We start from the raw sequence: 23,944 nt of genomic DNA, 5'->3' as shown, positions 1-23,944 counted from the left end.
CACCAGGACTACATGTGGTCTCCCAAGCCCAAAGAGGATGTTCCCTAAGCACAGAGTCAAAAGTCAGCCTTGAGCACAGCTTATTGTGGCCTCCACAAAAAAAAAATATAAAAACAAAACCAATGACATAGAGAAAAGCACGGAAATATTGCAGATTTCTGAAAACCTGCTTTAGGGCTTGATATGTCACTGACACTCTGAGACAGCTCTGTTCCACACAATCCGATATAAATATGAATATTGTATATAAAAATAATTTACCAGACAGCGAATACAATGGTTAAGGTGCTTCCCTTGCATAGTTTCATGGTGCCTGATAGATTACATAGGGGTTAAGACACTCCCTTTGTCTGCTATTGGCCCTGGTTCAGTTCCCAGAATTTCATACCGGTTTTCAACGCCCTGCCCAAAGTCATCAATGAGTGAGTAGCAAGGAGTGATTCCTGAGCACTACTATGTGTGTGCCCAAACCCAAAGATATAGTAACAATAAATAAAAATGAACTTTTTAAAAAACAGAAAGCCAAAAGTTAAGGACCACCTTGAAAAAATAATCAAATGCCATTCATAGAACAGTTGTTGCCCCCCCAAAAAAAGACCAATAGAAGAAGAAAACCTGTTTAACCCTATCAATAAGCAAAACCAAACAAGCAGCAACGAAAAGCGATATTACCACTTTAGTTTTTTTTTCCCCATCCAGCTGAAAAAAAAACATGAAATGGATGGTTAATATGAACTTTCATTCAGTGAGTTTGGAAATTGTGAATTTATATAAAATTGATGTATATTAAATTATACTTTAACAGTATTTAAAGAAATAATTTATTAAATGTATAGAATGTCTAACTTAAATATGGCACTGCATTTAAAATAAAGATTTATACTGTATTTAATATACAATCCAATAAGTACAAATAAAACTGTACGTTCATAGAATATATTGACAGATACACAAAGACTAGGAGAATCTGCACCAAAATATTAAAAATAGTTAAGCTTTATGGGTCATTTTTAGATTTTACTTCTCTTTTGTTTACATTTATTTTCTAAACCTCCCACAACATTTATTACTTTCATAAAAATAAAAATCTAAATGTTATGAATTTAGACGTTAGACCTATCTGTAATTTATAGCTCCCTTTAAGTTTGCTGATTATTCACTTTCCTCAGTCAGAGAATGTATCACTTTCAGCCTAATTTTTATTGAATTTGAGCTGTTTTAAAAGGAGAGTTACACTGAAAATTAAGTGTTTGACAGATGGTCTCTTTAAAACTTCCATTATGAACTTTAATAACATTTTAATGGTATGCTAAACGGAGAAAAGTGAAGCTTATAAAAATTAACCCAAATGAAAAAAAATAACACATTTCTCCTTCAAAATCACTAATCTCTCCAGGACTGGCCATATAATTTGTGGGCATAGCACAAAATGAAAATTCAGGGCTCTTGTTTAAAAATGTCAGTTTTACTGCACACATCACATTTGTGAAGTCAACCTTTCACTCTCTGTGAATCTCATACTTAAATATACATTTTTGTTATTTTCATTCAAGTTTTATTTAGGTTCCAAGATTAAAATACCAGTAATAATAAAATTTCAGCATACATTGTTCCAACACCACCCCAACCATCAGAGTCAGGGCCCCACAACCGATGTTTCAAGGTACCCTGCTACCCACAGTCTTGGTAAGCTCAGTTCAGTAGTTTGAACTCTCAAATTCTGTTACCTTTAGCCATTTCCCATTCCTCAAGGTTTCTTTTCATCACAATCTTGGGCAGAGATTGTTTCATTCTGTCCCTCTCCTTCTGACTGCCATCAATCAGTCTGATATCATCTAATTCCATCCAGGGAGTTATGAATTGCATGATTTATTCTTTTCTTTTAGCTGAGTAGTATTCCAATGTACATTGACCTTTTCTTGTCTTGTTTTTGTGGAACACACCCAGCAGTGCTTATGTCTTACTTCTGACTCTGTGCTTCTGGTGCTTGGGAGAATGTCTGGGTGGTGGGGATGGGACCCGGGTCAGCCATGTGTGTGGCATGCACCCTAACTACTCTGGCCAAGTATACCTAACTTTTTCCCGACCACTCATCTGTTGGTATAGTTGCAGACTCATCTGTTCTTGAACACTTGGGCTGATTCCAAGATCCCCTCACTAATCTTGACTGTTGTGATTAGTGCTTCAATGAACAGAGTAGAAACATATTTTCAAAATACCATTTGGGGGCCTTTGAGAGGTGGATCTCCAACACTGGAATTTCTAGGTCATCTGGAATATTTTGAATGCAACATCACTATGTTACCGTGGATTTACTAGTCAAGAAATAATTTCTAAATAATGTTATTTTGAGGTTCAATATTCAGTTATCCTTTGACCATGGTGGGCTCTAGTCTGGGTTCTAAAACTTATTTGCTTCACGCTCCTTCAGACCATCTCAAAACCTGCCCCTAATATTCCATGTCATGCTTCTGGCTTGTCATTGATATCAGATACAACCCTCACAACCTCTCTAAAGCATCACCTGATCCTATCATTTAAATGGTATCCCCACTTGAAGAGTTCTTGAACTCCATCAGTGCAGAATCTCTAATCTTAAAACTAAATAAAAAATAAAACAAATCAAAAACTTGCCCCCTGACTCAATATTCTCCTCCTATTATTGACATCTATATAGTCTATTTAGTTTTATCAAAATATAGGAAATGTGTCTCTTTAGTTGACTTAATTTCATTACCTCCTTTTAAAATTTTTAACCTATTCGTGTTTTCACCTCCCCCCCATAATGGTTCTGTCTTGTTCTATCAAAATCACAATTTCCATCTTGCCTAATCCAACTCATTTTCTCATTCCTTATTAGCCGCAATGGTATAGCTGACACAGTATCCTTCCTCAGACATTAACATCTTGTCTTCCAAAACAAAAATGTCAATATTTATTTACTGCATCTTTTGTGTCCTCTCCCAGTCTCATCATTAGCCCATCCACAGTGTAGAAACAAAAAAACAGTGCACAGACTTCTCAATCTCTCCTATGTCCTTATTGATTGCAACCAAAACCATCTTTAAAACTATAAACTATCTCTGATGGTTTCAAAATATGAAGTCTTGACTTCTCCCCCCCTATTTCAAATGTATAGCTGTTCGCTTCTGGCGGCATTTTTGCAGTTTCCTAAGCTTCCTATATTCTTAAGAGAATTCCTGATTTTCTTGCTCTTCCTACCCTCCAAATCAAAGCTGCTAGTTCTCTGATAGTTTTCATCCTAAATCATTAATTATATAAATTTCTTATTCCGGTACCCCCCCACCTCAAACCATCTATTAGTTTTGCTTATTACTAGCTTAATTGTTCTTTTTTCCCCTTGGCATCCAGAGCAAGTCTTACTGGTGCTACCATAAAATTTTATTTCAAAATCCATCACATTTTACCACCTGCTCTACTAAATCCTATTCCAAATTAATATCATCCCATGCCTGGTCCAGTGTCAATGTGTCTGCCTTTCTGGTCCAGTGTCAATGTGTCTGCCTTTGCCCACTCATCTTGAAGTAGTCAGATTAATTACTTACAAAATATAAACCAAAGCATATGATTTTTATCCTTAATGCCTTCTGAAATGTGGTAATTACACTCATCACAACTACAAGACCTTAATAAGTATGATTCCTGCTTCTCTTCAAATCTGATAGTCTCACCACTCCAACCACGAAAAATTCCATCATTCCTTAAGAGTCAAGTTTCTCCCACCTCAGAGATTTATGTATGGTGTTTAATTTATGGATCATAATCTCTCCTCAGAATTTTTTGACTTGTTTTTGTCATTTGGGTATCTCCTCAAATGTTAATTCAGAAAAATCTTCACTGCCCACCTCATTTAAAGCAGTATTATCATCTTTATTACATTTTTAATAGCTTTATTATTATTTAAATATTTTTACTTATTGCTTTTTTCAATAGCTTCATTATTATTTAAAAACTTTACTTATCACTTACTGTCAAGCTCTTATTCTCATGTGCTCATGTATTTTGCTTGCTTATCTATGTTTCTTTGTGTTTTATGTTTAAGAAGAATTGGCTTGTCTATGTCTTTGAATTAAGAAAAGAAATCGTTCTGGGGAAGGCAGTGTTTTATGGAGAGAAAGAAAGAGGAACATGTACTTCTCTCTTTCTCCCCACATCTAAGTCACTTATCACTTAATCACTTAACTTCCCGTTAGTCGTCGATTTGCTCGAGCGGGCGCCAGTAACGTCTCCATTTGTCCCTGTCGTGTGCTAGTGTAGCCCAATGGCATCTCTTCGCTCCGGGAACATGGAGGGCCTCAAACCGATCGTTCATGACCTTGACAAAGAAGTCTGACCATCTGGTAGGTGGGCGGCCACGCGGTCTCTTGACATCCCGTGGAATCCAATCAGTAACAGCTCTAGTCCAACGGTCGTCTTTAAATCTCATTACGTGACCAGCCCATCTGATTTTCGACACCTTGGCAAATGAGACAGCGTCCCTGATCCTTGATCGTCGACGGATGTCAGAACTCCGGATTCGTTCTCTCATTTGAGTGAAACGTGATATTCCAAGCATAGCTCTTTCTATTCTTCTTTGGGAGACCTGAATGGCGTTCTCATCTTGTTTGCGTAGGGCCCAGGTCTCTGAGGCATATGTTAATGCAGGAAGAACAGTGGAATCAAAGAGATGTGCCCGGAGCCGGAGGTTCTTCGTCCTCTTAGCTATTTCTTCGACGTTCTTGAAGGCGTTCCAAGCCGCTCTCTTCCTCCTGCGCAGCTCGGGTGCCAGGTCATTTGTCATGTTGACCTCTCGACCTAGGTACACATAGCTGTTGCATTCGGAGATGGTCGTTCCATTGAGAGCGAATGGGGCGTCAGGAACAAGGCTGTTTCTCATAAACATTGTCTTCGTAAGATTCAGCTGTAGTCCTACCTTTCCACACTCACGGTCAAAGTCGGCCAGCATTTGTGCCGCTTGGCTGATGTTTGGTGTTATTAAAACAATGTCATCAGCAAAGCGGAGGTGGTGTAGTTGCCGACCATCTATCTTCACTCCCTTTCCTTCCCATTCCAGTCGTCGCATGATGTTCTCGAGGGTGGCACTGAAGAGTTTTGGTGAAATGGTATCACCCTGCCGCACCCCTCTCTTGACATCAACGATCACTTCTTTGTAGAATGGTGAGATCCTGGTAGTGAATCCGCAATACAGCTCACGGAGGATCCTGATGTATTGGGCTTGAATGCCCTGATTGGCTAGGGCTTCAATGACCGCTTCCGTCTCAACAGAATCAAAGGCCTTCTTTAAATCAATGAACGTTAAACAGAGCGGCATCTTGAACTCCCGAGAAACCTCAATGAGTTTGATTATCGTGTGGATATGGTCGATGGTGCTGAATCCTTTGCGGAACCCTGCTTGCTCACATGGTTGTCCTTCATCTAGTGTTCTGCCAATCCTATTCAGGATGACTCGAGTGAACAACTTGTAGATGACAGACAATAGGCAGATCGGGCGATAGTTGCCAATGTCATGGATGTCTCCCTTCTTGAACAGTAGTACGGTCCTGCTGGTTTTCCATTGAGATGGAACCTTGCATTCAGACAGGTAGCGAGTGAAGAGCCGAGCCAGTGTATTGATGAGTACTGACGGCAGGTTCTTCAGGTGTTCAGGTCTGACCTTGTCTGGGCCGGGTGCTGTTTGCTTCTTTACTGACGAAATGGCGTGTCGGATTTCGGAAGGGAGAACATTGGGAACGACATACCCATCCTGTGGAATTTGGTATGTCGGCCAGTAACTACAACTGGTCTCATTCACATCTAAGTAAGTTTTAATAAAAACTACCTTGCTCTACAAAATGATGTGTTAAATAAAAATATAAAAATTACACCTATCAGTATCTGTATTTTAGTTTATTTATTGTTCAACCTGTTAGCATTTCTCATATATACATATATATATCTGGAACATGATATATCTGGAACGTGATACAAAGTCAGTGGGCCCCCAGGAAGTGACTTGTGTCAAGCAGAGAGGAAATAAACAAAAAATTGTCATTTTTCAGATCTACCTCTGCCAGCCTGGGGTCCAGGACCAGTTGGGAAGACTAGGACCCATAAAGTCTGCGATGAGCCTCTGCATGGGCCAGAGTCCACCAGCCCCACTAGGGAGCCATCAAGCCCTACCTGACACCCTCTTGATACTCTTTGCATGGGAGTTAATCCCTATCACCTGATTTCTCAGGGAGCTCTAGACCAAGGCTGCAGCAAGGAATTGATCTTTGCAGGAAAAGAAAGTCAGCCCTAGGCCTTACCAGGGGTTTGGGTCTTTGTCCTTCTCACAGAAAATAATTTTAGGAGTAGATGAAGTGAAGTAAAAACAGATTCCAATTTGGAAGCTTTTAGGAAGGGGAAGAAGAGTGAGAACGAAGTGCCGAAGAGACAACACAGTCTTCTCCAAAGACAAAGAACTCTGAATGGCTTTTAAGACTGGATTTTATATGAAAAAAAAATTCAGGTTGCCTTATTCTGCAGTGTCCTATATGTTCTGGAGTTTTCTGAGGGCTGGGCTGTGAGGATTAATTAGATTAAAGGAAGGAATTGAGAAGTCTAAAGGAATTTCCTTCAGGTTCTTCTTCAAGTCCTTATGGAAGTCTGTCTCTGCTGAACTTTGTCCTTTCTGGGGGAGGGACCCAGCCTCCTCAGGGCCGGCTGCTGGTGAAGGTCTTATCAGGTCTTGACTCCTGTATCCACAAGGTGGGTCTGGACAGATTTAGATTAGTGGTTTTATTACTTCCCAGGAATTCCATTGCCAGGAGACCCTTTCCTGTCTAGCTGCCTGCCTATATCAGGATGGACAATGAATATTTGGAAAATATGAATAAATTATACTGATGCCTCACTTGCAAGTACAAAAAAGGAGAAACACTTTATTTAGATTTGAAGCCAAATTCTGTCACTTCTAGTTCATAATACTTTGAACTTGATGTTTTACAACACTATGCTTCAATTGACACATTTGAAAATAAGGAAAGTGCCTATTTATCATCAATTCTAACTTTTGTGACACTAAGTGAGTTGGTGTAAAGATTACCATTAGTGTGAGCAGCTATTATTATCAGTATTTTTATATTGGCTGCGTGCAAGGCAAACGCCCCACATTAACATGGTAGTTCTGACAAGTACTGTATTTCAGGATCATTAAGAAAACTACAAAAGGCGTATATGTTAATTGATTTTCTTTGCAGCATCCTAATAATAAATGGTGTCGGTATCTTTTTTACTATCCTATTGACTATCTCTATTCTTCTTGTGAAAAGATCTATTTAAATTATCCTCCCATTTTTAATGAGGTTATTGGTTTGTTTTGCTTTTCTTCTCTTCCTTTTTACTTTTAGGCTTTTGGTTTTGTTGTTGCATTTTATAAGTGATTTATATAATGTGTAAATGTTCGGTCCCCTTCAGTAGGGTGTGTTTTCACCTTAAGGCAGTTTTTTTTTCATTCTAAATAAATGTTTGATCCTGCTGTCATCATTTTTGCTTGTATTTCCCTTGTTAATCAAGCTCCTCACGTCATCTTTAAAGTCCGTGTCAGATTTTATATTGCTTCATTGGACCAAGTAAATGTTACTACAAGGTCAGAGAGTCCATCCTTGTACTGTACAGCCAGCTTGTTTGGCCAGGAACTCCCAGTAGGAGACGTCCTGAGCACATTGTCCCCCCGTCTCTACCAAAATTAGTACCTTACTGTTAGATATGGAACTTAGTAGATTTCTACCCCATACCAAAAACAGTTACTGAAGCCTAAATATATTGCCACTGTGTTAGAATGCCATCAGAATTTAACTCATGTCTTTTCCTCATGGAGTCTCTCCTTGACTTTCCTTCTTATACATTTTGTTTTCTCCTAACTTCACATACATGAGATATCATGTTGATTAACAGAATCTGTCTGTTCCACTGACCTAGGAGTTCCTTGGTGGTAGGAATAACATCACAGTGCTCTTCATAGTATTATGACTTACAAAGCAAAAGATAAGTTTTGGGTCAGTTATATGATGTTTTGTCTCTAACAGTATTGTTTATGTGTTTTGGCCACTTGTTAAACAACTGATTCCCACAAATGTCTTCTGCATTATTAGTCAGTCCCTAAACAGCAGGAAAAAATCCTAAGTTTAAAAAATTTTACAGACTCGTGGAGTTCATGCCCAATTCAATCAGCTAATCAGTGGCTGAATAAGTAGCAGTACTCCTACATAAAAAAAATCGCAGCCTCGAAGAAATCACAGCAGGTACGGTGTTTGCCTTGCACACAGCTGACCTGGGTTTGACTCTTCCGCCCCTCTCAAACAGCCTGAGAGTATCCTGCCTGCATGGCAGAGCCTGCCAAGCTCACCATGACGTATTTGATATGCCAAAAACAGTGCCAAGAAGTCTAACAATGGAGACATTACTGGTGCCTACTCGAGCAAATTGATGAACAACGAGAGGACAGTGCCACAGTGCTACAGAAGAAATCACAGGTAAAGTGATATACAGAAGCCATAAATAAGAAGAGTAACATGGAAAGCTGACCTAGCTAGAATAGAGTACTTCCTTGGGCCATTATACCTGAGCTGACTTATGAAAGAGAAGAGCAAGCTAGTCATGGAAAAGAAAGTGAAAAGAGAAAGAAAAAGTGAATGAAAAAGACTGAAGATGAAAGAAAGAATGAAAATGGAAAAGAAGAATGAAAACGGTAAAGAGAATGAAAAGAGAATTAAAAGAGAATGAAAGAATGGAAAAGAAGCATGTCACAGAGCAAATTAAGGTGCAGAAGTTGATGGCTTGTGGAAGTTGCAGCACGAGGAACTGGCAATAGGAAGAATTGCAGTGTAAGTTATAAGAGAGACTGGAGAGAGAGAAATCTGATTACTGAGATGAACACTACCAACAAGGAAGTCCTGGGTAAACGATAGGGTTAAGTTTTATTCTGATAGCGATAGAAGGCTTTTAAACATATTTAAGCAGAAAAGTGACATAATCAAATTTCTATTTTAAAATTCTCATGGTGACCACAAGATTTGGTCATATTGACCACATTTTACAGAATTTGGAAGAGGATCCTGTTATTCCATTTAAGATATATAATTAATAACTAACTTCTGCCAATGGTGATTGCACAGACAATATTCAAAATATGTTTAAAATGCTGGGAAAAAATTGAAAATAAAAGGCCAAAATTTAGGAAAACAAATTCTAAATTCTAATGTTTTTAGAATAGTGGAGGAATCAAAGATACCTAGACCAATTCTATAAATTAATTTGATTAAAACAATCTGAACCACTCAACAATGGGCACCTCTGATATTTTAAATCTTTCTGATACCCAGGATCTTTTGATATTAATAAGGGTAACTGAGTATGAAGTGTATAAAGTCCATGTTTATGAATAACTTATCTATTATTTGTGTATGAAGAGGCTAAATATCCTAAATATCCAACAAATAATTTATTTCAAAAGAAGCCAGCTGACTCAGCATGGATAATAGATAGAGTATGCTGGTAGAAACCTCCCCAATATGCAGGGCTGTAATTTAGCAAGATGTGGAAATGATTCTGCCAACTCTTCTTACCCTTATCCCAGATTTGCCCCCCAAATCTCAAAACCTAAATTGGGGTGGTTTCTTAAAAGTTGCAGAGTATGCGGCTACATGCTACTATTTGAATGGTCTGTCTGACATGTCAGGGATATTCTCTTACAATTAAAAATAGTAGTCAAAGATCTCAACCATCTTTCCAAGTATAAATAAATCACTGGTTTTAGTTCCATATTATTTAAACTATGTCAGACATATTTTATCAGTTAAAGAAGCGAAAAGATCTTAATTTATGTGCCCTGCACATTTATGCAGATGAATCAAGTTTTAGGATGGGTAATGTAGGAATTTCGAAGAGAATAATTGCAACACTATTAGATTTTTAAAAAATGAAACCATTAAAATTGTCTTCTGATGAACCACCCAGGTTACTGGTTATTTAGAAAGATATTGAATAAGGAGTAGAGAGACAGTTCAATGGATTGAGTTTATTTTTGCATACAAGAGGCTCAGGTTCAATTCCAGGCACTGAAAAGTCCCTGGAACAACACAGAGTATATTCCCTTTGACTCTTGAGCACTTTTGCTGATAACTGCAACCCCGGAAAAAACATTGATTTATGATCACACAGGCCAAATTTGTATTACTTCACAATGTTAGGGTAGTGGGCCCTACCCTACACCACAAAAATCAGAATCTAGAAGAATGCACATGGGTAATCTGCATTTTAAAAACCTTACTTTAGGGTCTGATGTGATAGCACAGTGGGTAGAGTGTTTGCCTTGCATGCGACCGACCCGGATTCAATTCCCAGCATCCCATATGGTCCCCTGAGCACCACCAGGAGTAATTCCTGAGTGCAAAGCCAGGAGTAACCCCTGTGCATTGCTGGGTGTGGCCCAAAAAGAAAAAAAGAAAAACTTTACTTCAGGATTTAATGAATGATTTAGAGGCTAACAGCAGAGCCAAACTGAGCCAATAAAAATTACCCCTAGGATTTTTCACCCTGGAGTGCAAGAGAATGCATAATTGTCGCATTCTGAAGTAAGTTGTGAAATGTTGCACCGTAGCACTGTCCTCCTTGTTCATCAATTTGCTCAAGTGGGCACCAGAAACGTCTCCCTTGTGAGACTTGTTGTAAGTGTTTTTGGCATATCGAATATGCCCCAGGGACCTTGCCAGACTCTGCTGTGCAAGCAGAATACTCTCAGTAGCTTGCTGGGCTCTCCCAGAAGGACAGAGGAATTGAACGGGGTTCGGCTGTGCAAGGCTGTGCTATTGCTCCCTACCCGCTGTGCTATTGCTCCAGCCCAAGCTGTGGAATAGGACCTGAAAATACTTTAAAGGGTTGGAATCCATGTCTTGCACGCTCAAAACCTTGACTTGAAACCATAATACAGCAGCAATAGACCAGAAAGCTCAGCATTGAACTTAACCATGTGGGCTGCCAACTGGGTGTTGTTGGACACCCCTGCACTTTTGGAGAGGCATCCTCACAAAAGATGCTGGGAAACAGTAGGGAGATTACCGTGTGAATACTACTTTTGGTGGAACAAATCCTATAGAAAACAAGAGGCTTCCTGGGCTGGAATAATCTTAGAGCAGGTAAGTCACTTGACTTGCATCCAACCTGGGTTGGGTTCCCAGAACCCTATGTGGTCTCTAATTGCAGAGCCAAGAGTAAGCCTGAACACAGCTAGGTGTGACCCAAAACCAAACAACAGCAAAAACAAGGGAAGGAAGGAAGGAAGGAAGGAAGGAAGGAAGGAAGGAAGGAAGGAAGGAAGGAAGGAAGGAAAGGAGGGAGGGAGGGAGGGAGGGAGGGAGGGAGGGAGGGAGGAAGGGAGGGAGGGAGGGAGGGAGGAAGGAAGGAAGGGAGGGAGGGAAAAGGAAAGGAAGGAGGGAGGGCTTCCTGCAGAGATAGTAGAGAAAGGAGATGAGAGAAAGTGGCATCTAAAGTCACCCTAAAATCCTGATCAGAAATCATTGCTTTTTCAGTGGCTATATAATATTTCCCTGAAGTTCTTTTTAGCCATACCTGCTCAAATCTCACATTTGAAAGTTGCTATCAAGAGAACTTACGGAAATGTATCCTGGTGGTGTATTAGCTATCACTGTGCTGAAGTTATTGAGCAGGTTATACCCTAGCTCTTGCCGCCAATGTCTGTTCTCAAGATAAATGTTGTTTTGCTTCAGTACTTAAGTTTTTCTAAATTCTGAGCATGAGTCTGACCTCTGAGGAAAGAGCATAAAGCAAAGCTCTCCAGGAAGATCGTGTTGACAGGTGGCAGTAAACTTTAATACCCCAAAGCTTACGCATTTCATCTCCTTTAAAGGAGCCCATTATTATGTTTCAACTTCAAGAACCAAGAGAACAATAAAAAACAAGTGGCAGGTAAAGAGATGGTTGGTGACAGCACTATGAATTCAGGTATCTCCTCTCCAGAAATTTGTCCAATTTGAGAAGTAGCAAGCTTTTGTACATGTAGAAAGTACTTTGCAGTGCTGAACATAGGGCAGAGACACCAGGGAGGAAAATGTACTGTTAATATATATAGTTTATAAACACTAGAGTGGTGTCATTGATCTAACTTTCCTTGAGACATAAAACTGAAAGTCCCAAGATGGAGGAGTGCTTGCAAACATACCTCAAAGGGTTTATTTAGATGAATCAGCGAAAACTGCATTTAGCATTCAGCTGCTGACCCCTGCTTCCTCCATTTTTCAGTATAAGCTTCCAGCTGAGTTATCTCCCTTCCTTTAGTTCACACATCTCTGTTTCTATAACAGTAACGAATGTTCTCTCTCCATTAGTATGAACCTTAGTGCTCTCATATCAACTAAAATAGACAGCATAGTGCTTTCTATGAAGGACTTGTTTTACTATTATCCCTATCTTTCATGGACAAGGTCCTTGTTTTTTATAAATACTTCTGCTAGTAAAATGGTTTTCCTAAAGCCAGCAGCTTTTAGGAAAAAATCTACAGTAAAAGCTTTTCATAAAAATGACAAAACCCTGTATTTCCCAAGTTTTCTGGTCAGAGTAGACCTATTTGTCTAAATCCTATCAACAAAGTGTGGCCTAGATAAAGAGATTTTCTCAGGAAAGCTCTAAGGCTGAGAATTAAGGATTTGAAATCTGCTGCAGCACCATTGCCTCTCTCGGGAGTCTTTCCCAACTTCTGTTTCCGCACTGGTTTTCTGATGCAGTCGCTATTTGTTGATTATCTTCCAGTTTCATTTTTTATTCTGTCCTTTCACTTCTTGCTACGTCCAGATTTTAATTACCATGTCTATTTTGGCCTGCATAACCCATATACTTCAAGTGGGTACTTTTATGCTTTTTCCCCTTATTTGAGTCAACCGGTGGTATTTTAAAACTAATGTCTTTCTATTATTTCCAATAACATAGGGTTAGAACTAAGTCACCACTACACCAGATATATCAGAATCATAATTATTTTTAGTTCTGTTCGTGATTCCCACATACAGCCATCTATGAGAACCACTGATTTACGAGAAGCTGACTCTGAACTACAGGTGTCGGTGCTTAATGACTTTTTTTTGGCCAATTAACATATCCTGAATCCCTGGCCTCCATCAGTGGTATATTTGCAACCAATTCCTGTGCAGTGAGTGAATTCTGCGCCTCAAAATTCTGATAGAGTAAACCATATCTTCCATTGTCCTTAAGTGAGGAAGCCTGTATCTCAAATGGTAGTTCAGAGCTATTTGATGGCTATATTGAGGATTTCAATTTTAAAATGAAGTAACCTCTAAAATGTCTAAACAGGTATGTAGGGTAAAGAACAATCTTCATATCATTTCGACATCATGAATCAAATCATCAATGAAGTACTCCTTTTGAGTTTTTATTGCATTAAGCAATTAATCCACTTTGGTTTAGCAAGATTAAATCGGGCATTGTGTTTTTTATACCCAAACAAACCTTAAGTAACACAGGAGGCCTTGATTATCTTTCGAAAATTGCTTAGGATTCCATCTTCTTAGGCACTTTCTTTTTCTGAAATATTTCTCCTTTCTTATTCCAAATCAAGGAACTCTCTCCACTCTCCAGCTTCCATTACAGAAACTGGATTTTTTTTAAAAAAATTTTTATTAGTGAAACAGAAACTTGATTTTCATTCCCTCCTTCACGTCTTTCTATAGTTTTCTTTTCAACTCTTTCAAAATACCATTTATTCTAAAGGGTTGGAATTTTGAAAACAAAAGGAAATAAATCTTTACTGTCTGTCTCTGATTACAACCCTGCCTTGCAGCTCTATCCTGTTCAATGAATATATGATTTACTGGGGAGAAAGAAAGGAAAACTACAGGGGAAAGAAGCAAAAATGTCAGTGTCTCAGAATAAACATGCCCCCCCCAGGAAAACGGAACGTTATTTTGACTATTTGAAAAATTGTTAGAATTACTGAATTTAAAAGCTTATACTTTAGCAACTAAGCTTGATACATTTTTAAACTTTCAAATTATCCTTAAAAAAAAAAAAAGGTAAAGGCCCTCCCGTTGATCGTCGATTTGCTCGAGCGGGCCCAGTAACGTCTCCATTGGAGACTTTGTTGTTACTGTGTCTGGCATATCGAATACTCTCGGTAGCTTGCCGGGCTCTCCGAGAGGGGCGGAGGAATCGAACTCGGGTCGGCCATGTTGGCCGCGTGTAAGGCGAACGCCCTACCGCTGTGCTATTAGAAAAATATTCATAGACACTGTAACTTTTATTGCATTTTTCCTAGTTTAAAGTTATAAAGATTTTCTTCAGATAGTCTTAGCATAAGTTAAACTAAGGATACTTAAGTGTCAAAAATAATGTCATCTTGTATTTAGTTTATGATCACCAATCAACTTCTAGTTCTAAAGTCGCTCTGTATCCTCTTCCTACTCTTTGCTGACAAACTCTTACCAGAAACACAGTTCAGATATCACCTTCTCTGAATAGCTTTGTCCAATTTCCACAATCTCAGAATTTTCTTCTTGTCATCTACTCTCCATTTATTATTAGCCAGGTCTGTGTTTTATTTGCCCCATATTCCTAGCACCTGGGTCAAGGAGCATTGCATTTGTAGTATAACATTGGTTTGACCTTTCTCTTTCACCACAAGGAGATTAGGTTTACTGAGTAACGCCCATCACAATGCTCCCCAAACTTTCCCATTTCCTCGGTATTCATCTTTTTTTTAAAATTTTATTGAATCACCATGAGATAGTTACAAGCTCTCATGTTTGGGTTACAATCACACAATGATCAAACACCCATCCCTTCATGAGTGCTCATTTCCCACCATCAATATCCCAGGTATGCCCCTCCCTTTCTCCCCCTCCCCCTGCCTCCATGACAGACAGTAATCTTCATACTCCTTCTCTACTTTTGGGCATTATGGTTTGCAATACAGATACTGATAGGTTATCATGTTTGGTCCCTTATCTACATTCAGCACGCATCTCCCGTCCTGATCGATTCCCCCAGCCATCATTTTCTCAGTGATCCCTTCTCTATTCTATCTGCTTTCTCCCCTCCACTAATGAGGCAGGCTTCCAGCTATGGAGCAATCTTCCTGACCCTTGTACCTACTGTACTTGGATGTCAGCCTCATGTTATGTTATTTTATACTCCACAAATGAGTGTAGTTCTTCTATGTCTGTCCCTCTCTTTCTGACTCATTTCACTTAGCATGATACTCTCCATGTCTATCCATTTATAAGCAAATTTTCTGACTTCATCCCTCCTAACAGCTTCATAGTACTCCATTGTGTAGATGTACCAAAGTTTCTTAAACCAGTCATCTGTTCTAGGGCACTTATCAAGGGTATACAGATGGGAAAGGAAGAGATCAAGCTATCACTATTTGCAGACGATAAGATACTATACTTAGAAAACCTTAAAGACTCTACAGAAAAACTCCTAGAAACAATAGGTCGGTTCAGTATTTATCTTTAACTTCTCCTTTATCCCTATTTCCCCATATATTATTTCCTACATGTTCTCTTTCCTCTGCCAATACCCTTTCGTGTTTGTTGCCCTCCCAAATTTTGCTGTTATATATCTATGAATTAACCACCCAGTGTGGTACCTGAAATTCATAGTTTCTTCAATTAATCAAATTTATTGCTCTCCTCCTCTGTGGCAATATCATAAGTAGCACTGTAGCACTGTCCTTCCATTGTTCATCGATTTGCTGGAGAGGGCCCAGTAAAGTCTTCATTGTGAGACTTTGTTGTTACTGTGTTTGGCATATCGAATATGTCACAGGGAGCTTGCCAGGCTTTGCCTTGTGGGCAAGATACTTTCGGTAGCTTGCCGGGCTCTCCGAGATGGGCAGAGGAATCGACCTTGGGTTGGCTGAGTCGGCTGCGTGTAAGGCAAACGTCCTATCTGCTGTGCTATCGCTCCAGCCCAATATTATAAGTGGAATGAATAAATTTGACTCAAGTCTCTGCCCTCAGAGAACTTCTGATCTTGTCGGAGACAAAAATATAAATGAGTAATTTCTTTCGCAAGATCTACTGTCATTGAATCTACTAGGTTTTACCTCTTAACTATGTGTATTCTACAATGTAAAGCTTTTTAGAAAGATATAAATACTCTCTCAAAGTAAAATGAAAACCCAAGGTTTTGCATTGTTCCACAGTCAACATGATTATTTTCTAGTTCATGTTGCTCTTTGTCTCATTTAATAAAAACCTAAAAGCAGCAGAGTACTTCACAAGGGCCATTTACTGCTCCAAATTAAGCTTTTGTCAATGTTAATCATGTTCACATCAAGCATGTTACTTTAGGGATAGGTTGTCTTCACCTGCGCTCTTTGAACAGGAATAACAACAATGTTTTTTCATGTCTGGCAGTGCCTACAAGCATGCTTTTCAGTAAATTACCAAATCCTCCGCCAGATTTTTCAGATGAGATGAAATGCAATACTCTGTTTTATTTGGACAAGCTCTGCCTTACTCAGAGGGTATTTGTCAATTCTGAATAAGGTAGAGATTTTTCTCAAATATATGTAAGTATTCCAGAAATACAATATTGCATGAATATATTGTAGTAATCTGCCTGGATGCAGATCTATCAACGAATTATTGTATTATCTTGTAACCTGAGACATTAAGTGATAAAAAGTGATTAGTTACTGGTCACACTTCCAGAAAGTGAAGGTGCAGAGATTTGAGCTGAGACTGGTTTAAATCAAATTTCACAGAGAACTGCCTGCTGTTTTTGTGTGTATATCTTCCTGATCATTGTAAATGCTGTCTGTCTTGTTCTACAAAGCACTGTGTTTATTCCATCTGGAAAATTTAGCATTGGAACAGCTGATGTGAGGATTCTTCTCTCTCATTTCCAAAAGGATGTTTTTCATCTTGAACACTGAGTCTTCATTTGTGCTCAGTGAGGAAGAGAGAGTAATGATATTTAAGGTTAGCAGTGCTGACTATGAAATCAGTTACCTTTGAAATCTCAGTTATTGAATTAGTAAATTCATCTTAGAAGATTGTATATCACTCTCGGAATTCTGAGAAAGAAAATTGAATATTAACCCAGTTCTTATCCATAATGCACAATTTATAGCCACTTATAGAATGAACCATATGGTGGAAACCTTCCTTCAGATTATTTTATGTTATATGGCTCACACAGCATGTCTTTTAACCGACATGTCTTGTATGATCAAAATAACAAAACGTCTGTTGATAATAACCGTGAAAACAAATTGGTCATTCCCAAACTTTTTTGAGCTATAAAATATCTTGTATGAAAATGCATGCATAATGTGAAAGCAGTGTATTAAGCACACACGTGTGCACACACACTTGTGCAATTTGGTTACTCTAAAAGAAAATTATACCTTTTATTATTGTTGAAGCCTCATTCACAGAAAACTGAGTTTCAGAATGAACATGTGGGGCTGTTGCCACCTTTTTTTTAAAAGACAAAGTAGGTGTGAGTTCTGAAACTGTCTACTAAGGGAGATTAAGTAACCATGCTTAGGCGGTTTCATATGGAGCATGTCAGAGCTGCATAGTTAAAAAACCTCAGAAGAAAATTGAGCCTTCTATGCATTTATAAGACTCTAGTGAACTGCCAGGCCCAAACTACCACAGAACTTGCTGGCTGGCTCTTGAGTTGCGGCAATCGACATAATTGTAGTCGAAGACTTCTGTAAGCAAAAAAAAAAAAAAAAAAAATCCCTTCTGTAAGCCGGAAAAAAAAAATACCTGTGATTCTTATTACCCTTGCCTGCCCAGGGGCTGAGTCTTAGTTAGAATGGAGTGTAGAATGTTTTCTACGGTTTTGCTTCTGCTGTGTCCCTTCCTTCAGATCTGCCAAGTTTCTGTCGGGCAGAATTCAGTCTCAACTATTTTGGTTACATGTGTCTAAGTGCCATTTTCTTTACATAAACTTTTAAGGTAGATGCTTTTACATCTCTTATGCAAAGGAAGCAGAGGCTAGATTATAAAGTAACTTATGCTGTGTATAGGTACTGTAAAAAGCCAAGGATAAGGAAAAAGGATGCAGCTGTTTATCTTTAGAACATTTTCCCTTCTCTAATAGTTTTACCATGACATACTATATGTTTACCCGGAAAGCAACCCTTACTATCTAAACCTAACTAGTCACTGAATTTATGCCAACTTTTTCTTTTAATTTTTTTATTGAATCACCTGAGAACAGTTGAGAACAGTTACAAAGCTTTCACATTTAAGTCTGAGTCATGAAATGATCAAACACCCATCCCTTCACCAGCGTATATTTTCCACCACCAAGAACCCCAATATGCCCCCCATCCCACTGCTCCTCCTGCCTGTGAGGCAGATGATTTCCACTTAACTCTCTCTACTTTGATTACACTCATTATTTCGACAAAAGATGCACCATTATTATTTGGAATTTCCCCCGCCCCCCAACAATCAGACCTGCTGAAAAGACGTAGTGAAATAATTTGTTTCCTGTTGCTAGTTATGAAGAGCAGCTGCACAATTTTGGAGTTTTGATATTTTAATAATTAAGTTCGGAAGAATTTCTGCCAAAATCCGCATAGTTCTGAGATTGGTTAGTGTGCCTCTGGGTCAATGGCTGTGCAGGAGAGCTGCTTGTATGGGCAACTGGTGGTCTCGGCGGTGTGGGAAGGACGTGCTGGTTCCACCCCCCATCTCATGAGGCCGCAGATGCCCCATCACAGGTCACAGCCGGCTCATACCTGGCTGTCCAATAGGCTCTGAGGCGGTGGCCACTGTGCCGCAAGGGGGGGCGGTAAGGCAGAAGAGACAGACACCCTTTCCCTCCCGGGGGGGGGGGGGGGGCGGGCATGTGCCATAGCTTAATGCATAGTCCATTCACATTTCTGCCAAAAGCTACTGGGTTCCAGATTAGGTCCATGTGCCTCTGAGGCCATGGTAATGCTGGAGAGCTGCTCATGGGGGGCAACTTGTGGTCTCGCCAGGGCAGGAAGCTATGACAACTCTTAATTCCTTCTCAATTCCATCTATTTTCCCCCAGACAGCTTGTATACTTCAGATAAACATCATATTTTACCAGAACTCCAAAAGCATCCTAACTAATTTTAATGTCCTGGTATTGTCTCCCTTAATGCATTGTCATATCCTCTATGATCTGTCTTAAATTAATCGTATCTTAATCATCACTACAATATTCAATTTTTGATGTTTAGGTAAAATCAGACCTTCATATTCTCTTAATTACAACTCAGATTTATTGATTTAAAATATTTAATGTGTGTTCTAGACTCAAGTCATGACATGAAACTTCCCGGACTTACAAAATTATTTTATATATTCTTTCTTCTCTTTGTCTCACCTTCTTTGCTTAAGACCTGCACAGATTTCACCCATGTGCTTGGGTATGGTCTCCTTTAAGAATCCTTCCTTATTGCACCCCTAACTCCAGTGCTTTTCTTTTCTATCAGTCGTTCAAAAGTTTTCTGTCCGAAACTTATAAACCTCTTTCTGGAGTTTATGAATTGACCTCCCTTCTTAGCTGTTCAAAATATTAATAGCTCCAATTTTTTCATCCTTCAAAAAAGAGTTTACATATTTGAATTAAGAGGAAAGAAAAAGACTTTCCTCATTGTCATCTTTGCCAGAATTGTGCTCTCAGCAGTGTAAATTTTCTATCCTACCAAAATTCCACTTAGATCTACCATAGTTGAGTTTTTGTTGATTTGGCAGCGTTCATTTATTTATGCAATCATTTATCACCTACAGTATATTATGTTTTAAATTGAGGATATATAGTAGTAAACAAAGTAAAGTAGAAAAAAGTATATTCCCTTTAATCATATTGTTGAAGATACACTAAATAAACTAAATAAATAATAAACATAAGTAGTATATTAGATAGTGATAATTACTAGGAAGAACAGGAAAAAGTGGAACAGATTTATACTACGTTGTTGCACAGAAGAAATTCATTTGTATTTCCCCCTTCAATGAGAATTCCCATTCAAATGGTCGTTGGCCATCATTCTTTGACTATATTGCTAATTTTCCTCACAGACTGACCATTATGCACTTCCAACAAAGTGAAAATATGATATTAGTGGGTATTTCCTTTGCAGAAACAATAACTACATTTTTCCACAAATAGATTCGTGGTACAGATACAAAATATCCCCAGATTGTGTCTCAGATTGTGTTAAATCATACTTCATACACACAAAAGCGTACGTGCACACACACACCCTCACACTTAATCAAAGAGGTTCTTTGGAATAAAATTACATTTGTTAAATTCTCTTTTTCACTGTGACAATTGCTATCTTCAAATATTTGTTGCTGGAACCTACACCTATTTAAACTGCTGACTGTAAGGACTGGGAATTTACTTTGTCAAAAGACTTGTGCATATTTTTATTAGTATTTAGAAGAATATATACTCATTTGTATACATTTGTCCTTTTGTGCACGACAAAGGTCTGAAATAAGATGCTAATCAAAGACACACTTGTCCTCAGAGTCCTGTGAGTTTCTGGTATACTGCACAGTCTTTGAATTATCCCTTTTTAGCTGAGAAAAGAATATTCCAAGAACATAAAGTTTGCAATTTGTGCAGCTTTAATTGTATTCCCTTCCTCCTCTAGAAGACATGTTTCATTTAGTTCTTGAGTCCGGAACTCATCCTAAATCCACCCAGGCGCATGGCACATATAATTTGATGATGTGTTTTCTCCTATCCCCACATTCCAGCCTTCTGTTAGACCAGACTTTATTGAGGGTAGTTTCTTCATTGCTGAAGGCTAAGAATTTTGAATAGTGCAGGCACATATTAAGAATTTAATACAGGAAGTAAGGAATTGAGTTCCAACTGCAGTAGTAAGTTGATGAACTAGGACCAGGAAATAATGCGATTGTAGTAGGTTGATATCTAATTCAATGCAGTAGCTTGATTTAGATTTGTGGGGGAAATGCAATGCTACAGACATGCAAAACCTTACCCAGAGTTAAAATAACAGTCTAGTAGAATAAAAAATATATATGTATTATTTCTACCATTGGAAGAAACTTCTGATAATGGTATATATTTGTAGCCCTGTAGCACTGTCGTCCCATTGTTCATCGATTTGCTTGAGCAGGCACTAGTAACGTCTCCATTGTAAGACTTGTTGTTAGACTTGTTGGCATTTTGAAATACACCATGGGTAGCTTGCCATGCTCTGCTGTGTGGGCAGTGTATTCTTGGTTGGTTGCCAGTCTCTCCGAGAGGGGCAGAGGAATCGAACCTGGGTCGGCCACCTGTAAGTCAAATGCCCTACCCCCTCTACTATTGCTCTAGTCCATATTTGTAAAGGATAAAAATAAAATTATTGAGTAAATAAAAAATAAAATTATTGGAGCTGGATATATAGTACAGTGGGTGGGGTGCTTGTCATGCTCACAGTTGACCACTGTGTTCGATCTCAGCATAAAATATTGTGTCCTGAGCCCTGCCAGGAGCAGGCCCTGAGTACAGCTGGATGTGTCCCTCCAAATTAAAAAAAAAAAAGATTTTTTTCTTAGGCATTTTATGAATGAAAACAAATTGTTATTATCATTAAACAAATTCCAGTTTAATACTTTGCAACACCATGTTTTTATATATGTTTGGTCCCAATTCCAATCTAAAACAACTTTCTTGAAATAAAATGTAAAAAGCTTCTATAAATATTTAACAACTATTGTATTCTATCAAATGAACCATTCTGAGATGATGCTTTTACTCAGATCTTCATTTCTACCCTAAGAAATTATTGGCATCAGTAGTGCCCCTATAACTGAAAACATCAAGCAGAGGTTTTCTTCATATTTTTTGCATTGACACATTTGAGTAAGACACATTTGAAGATAACAGCGTTTTAAATGTTTCTTTTTTTATTTATACTTATTGTATATTAAATTATATCATAATATATTTATTTATCATAGTTCTTTTTATCTCATATCACCATTGTTTCAGAGGAGAAACATCTGAGGTCAGAATATTCCTTTAATCTCCTTTCTGGTTTCTATCACAGCATGCAACCTCAATTTACCTGTTAATTTTTTTCAACTTTTCAATATATTCACAATGCCCTTTAGTCAAGGGCAATAATCTTCTAACTTTTATAATTATAACTCTGCTTAAAAGATTTCCTGGTTGTTTTTTTCTGATATTTTTCATTTTCTTTTCCATTTCCTGTTTAAGACACTCAGATAGTTGCATGCTTTGAAATTTCAAGACTTACAAAATGCAAATTCCTCAACTGAGGAATGAAAATGCTGTTTTATCTGATTCTTTTTTCCCGAGCAAATCCCAGACATCTTTTATGTTCTAATTTAACTATTACTTCTTCAAAGCATCTGTCTCTGACCTTCAAATCTAAATTAGCTTGCGTGTGCTCCAGGATAGCTCAATAGCCAAGAACCAACTCTGCAATCTCAGACTCACCTGCCCCACCAGTTCCAAGTAAAATGCCCGTGGCACTTCTGTTTAGTACCCTGAGGTCATAAAAAGAAAAAGTGTCATGTTCAGCTTACTATATCCTAGTATGTGCAAGCATGAAGAGTGGAACTAGTGTATGACTCCCAGCCCTGCGCGAGCACCACCACAAGGCTGTGAGCAGTTCCATCCATGTTGCTGCAGAATTTTCAGAGCTGCATAGGTAGTATTCCATAATTTCTCAGTTCATCCATCTGGAGTTGGGCAATTGGGTTGTTTCTATAGATTGCAAAATTGTAGATCTTTCTTTATTATAATTACATAATTAAAATTAAAAGTAAATCATTCTGTTAATACATTTTAAATTTGTATAAAATAGGAAATTCTACAAATATGCAATTTAGTAATGTGTGAGGAAAAACTAATTAATAAAGATCACTTCACTTGATCACTTGATATCTCGTTACTCATCAGCTTGTTCAAGCGGGCGCAAGTAACATCTCCATTCATCCCTGTCACGTGCTAATGTAGCCCAATGGCACCTCTCATTCTAGGAACATGGAGAGTCTCAAAATGATCGTTGAGGGTCTTGATGAAGAAGTCTGACCATCTCATAGGTGGGCGGCCATGTGATCTTTTGACATCCTGTGGAATCCAGTCGGTAACGGCTCTAGTCCAGCGGTCATCTCCAAATCTCATTACGTGTCTAGCCCATCTCATTTTAGACGCCTTGGCAAACGAGACAGCATCCCTGATTCTTGACTGTCGACGAAGGTCAGAACTCCGGATTCTTTCTCTCATTTGAGTGAAGCGTGATACTCCAACCATAGCTCTTTTGATTCCTCTTTGGAAGACCCAAATTGCGTTCTTGTCCTGCTTTTGTAGGGCCCAGGTCTCTGAGACGTATGTTAATTCAGGAAGAACAGTGGAATCGAAGAGATGTGCTCGGAGCCGGAGGTACTTTGTCCTTTTAGCTATTTCTTCGATGTTCTTGGAGACGTTCCAAGCCACTCTCTTTCTCCTGCACAACTCAGGTGCCAGGTCATTCGTCATGTTGACTTCTCGACCTAGGTACACATAACTGTTGCATTCGGATATGTTCCTCCCGTTGAGAGTGAATGGAACATCAGGAACGAGACCGTTTCTCATAAACATTGTCTTCGTGAGATTCAGCTGTAGTCCGACCTTTCCACACTCATGGTCAAAGTCGGCCAGCATTTGTGCTGCTTGGCTGATGTTTGGTGTTATAAGAACAATGTCATCAGCAAAGCGGAAGTGGTGTAGTTGCCAATGGTCTATCTTCACTCCCATTCCTTCCCACTGCAGTCGTCGCATGACATTCTCAAGGGTGGTACTGAAGAGTTTCGGTGAAGTGATATCACCCTGCCGAAGCCCTCTCTTGATGTCAATGATCACCTCCCTGGGGAATGGTGAGATCCTGGTAGTGAAT

General features: G+C 38.7%; 1 protein-coding gene across 21 annotated transcripts in view; it reads left to right on the top strand.

Moving 5' to 3' along the window:
• DLG2 (discs large MAGUK scaffold protein 2) overlaps positions 1-23,944 on the top strand; it is a 1,600,462-nt gene that overhangs the window by 797,401 nt on the left and 779,117 nt on the right. The gene's annotated exons all lie outside the window — the stretch shown is intronic.

This window comes from Sorex fumeus, unplaced genomic scaffold (genome assembly GCF_029834395.1).
Source record: "Sorex fumeus unplaced genomic scaffold, SorFum_2.1 ptg000030l, whole genome shotgun sequence".
NCBI lineage: Eukaryota > Metazoa > Chordata > Mammalia > Eulipotyphla > Soricidae > Sorex > Sorex fumeus.
Note: the sequence above shows the minus strand (reverse complement) of the source record. Positions and strands in the feature narration are given on the sequence as shown.